The sequence below is a fragment of the Elaeis guineensis genome, unplaced genomic scaffold (genome assembly GCF_000442705.2).
Source record: "Elaeis guineensis isolate ETL-2024a unplaced genomic scaffold, EG11 Super_Scaffold_1000033, whole genome shotgun sequence".
Lineage (NCBI taxonomy): Eukaryota > Viridiplantae > Streptophyta > Magnoliopsida > Arecales > Arecaceae > Elaeis > Elaeis guineensis.
Window position 1 is genome coordinate 12685374 of NW_027332424.1, and position 2185 is coordinate 12687558.

The 2185-nt window shown below is 37.6% G+C and overlaps 1 non-coding gene across 1 annotated transcript; it reads left to right on the forward strand.

The window, feature by feature from the left end:
* Window positions 1-466: 466 nt before the first annotated feature.
* On the forward strand, window positions 467-572 carry LOC140854537 (small nucleolar RNA R71). Its single transcript, XR_012137743.1, has one exon. It is a non-coding gene; the product is annotated as a small nucleolar RNA R71 (small nucleolar RNA).
* The last annotated feature ends 1613 nt before the right edge of the window (window positions 573-2185 follow it).

The following is a 2185-nucleotide window of genomic DNA, read 5'->3' on the forward strand; positions in this document are numbered from 1 at the left end:
AGTGTTCGAATAAGGATCGTTTCTTGGTCTGCGAGCTTGTTAGACTTGAGCTTGCTGAACCTACTCGTGCACAAACTCAGAAAATTGAGGTGCGGCTGGGTATTCACTAACAAAATGGTTCGGACTTGCACACAATGCACAAACTTTTTGGATTGGGTTAGGTAGAATCGGGGATTGTCCAGTATTTAGAAGACGGTCTAGTTTTTGGGACAGTTCATCTACCTTACTGTGGATATCCATGACATTTTCAATCTGATAAATTTCACTTCTTTTTTGTTGAAGCATGGGTTGTTCTCTAGAGGTGGCAGACATATGATGTAGGAAATTCTCACTAAATGTTTGAAAGAGCTGCCAGGCTTCATCCTCACTCTTTAGAATGAATGTCCCACCACATGATGCATCAACCATTTATCGGTGTTTCTCCAATAGACCATCATAAAAACACTGACAAAGTTGCCATTTAGGGATAGCATGGTGTGGACATTTACGAATGAGATCCCTTAACCTTTCTCATGTCTCATGAAAAAGTTCACCCTCCAATTGGGAAAAACTGGTGATATCTTTTCTAATTTGATTTGTTTTTTCAATTAGAAAGTATTTCTTAAGAAATTCTCTCTGAAGATGATCCCAAGTTGAAATGGTTATAGAGTCTAAGGAGTTTAACCAATGTTTGGCTTTGTCCTTAAGTGAGAAAGAGAACAGTTTCAACCTAAGGGCATCATCTGAGAAGTTTTGGATTTTTACTGTGGTATAAATTTCAAGAAATTCATCCAAGTGTTTGTATGGGTCCTCGTTACTAAGTCCATAGAACGATGGCAATATTTGAATAATGCTAGACTTAATCTCATATTGGGTAGCTTCTACTGGAGGTGCTTGAATGCATGGAGAGTAAGTATACGAGGATGGAGTGAAGTATTCTCTCAATGAGCGTGGACTATCCTAGTCTGTTAAGGATTTTTTTTTTATTAAGAGGAGAAGAGAAGGGAGAAAAGAGTTCTAAAGAAGAGATCCTAAGAAGTCCTAAAACTAATAAAAGAATTAGTTGTGGTTAGATTTTAATTACAATCAAGTTAGCACGCAGTGGACTCTCTATCCTAAAGTTACCCTAGTTCTAGACAGCTCCTAACTGTAGTTAGCCTTCAAGCCCTCCAAGTCAGAGCTTGACCAACCAACTGGCCAGGTAAGTGTAAGGTTGGTGGGAGTCCCCCCGTTGCTTTTCTTAGACACCAATTAAATTGACCAGGTTAGCGAACGGAACCAATTAAAAACCACCTTCCTTCGGGCCTAGTCATCCCGCAAACCGCTTGCCTAGACACCAGCTAGCCGACCAAGTCTAACCCGGTTCAACTCTCAGGGTCACTTGTCCTAATGAGCTCGAAATCCTTAGGGGTCAACGTCTAATTAATTTTAGATTAAGGTCTAGGTTATGCAAATGCAAGGGAGTGATTTGTGGGCTAAGGAAGGGTGATCAAATCCCCACCTTATCTGATTAATGGGTTATTGCCCTTAAGATTAATTATGGAGATGAGATGCAAAGAAATAAGGTGTCCAATCAAGTTAGAAATTTTTATATTTGAGATTACGCTATTTTAGTTAAGTGTTATGAAATGTCAATGGCTTTTTTTTTTAATTCAACCATGCCAAGATCCCCGGCAATGGTGCCAAAATTTGATGCATAGTCGTTGATAGCACCAAAAATAACTCTACTCACTACGTAGGTAGGATGAGTCGAGATCGTATCCTCAGAGATCTTGGGCTAAGTTGAGATTATAAAATAAAAGAAAGAAGTATTGTTTTGATTTAAAAATAAATTATTTTAAAATTGATGTAATTAGAAAATAAAGAGCTCGAGAGTTTTGAATTAATTTTGCACTAGCAGAGTTGTATCTCTTTTTTAATTAAATAGATGCGATTAAACTTAGAAAAAATATCTATCTTTCCTCGGCACACCCCGTACCCGTAGATCACGACGTGTCTCTGAAAATTACTAGGTAAACAACTCTTCTTTCCTTGGCACGTCCCATACCCGTAGATCACGGCGCATCTTCAAAAAGTAAAAGTTGTTCCTAATATTAATCTAACAGAAAAGCATAAATAAAAGCATATGAACGAGAGCAAATAAAGAACTCATGACGATTTAAATAAAAAATATAATCTTTATTGCATATAAAGAAATACAAGAAAG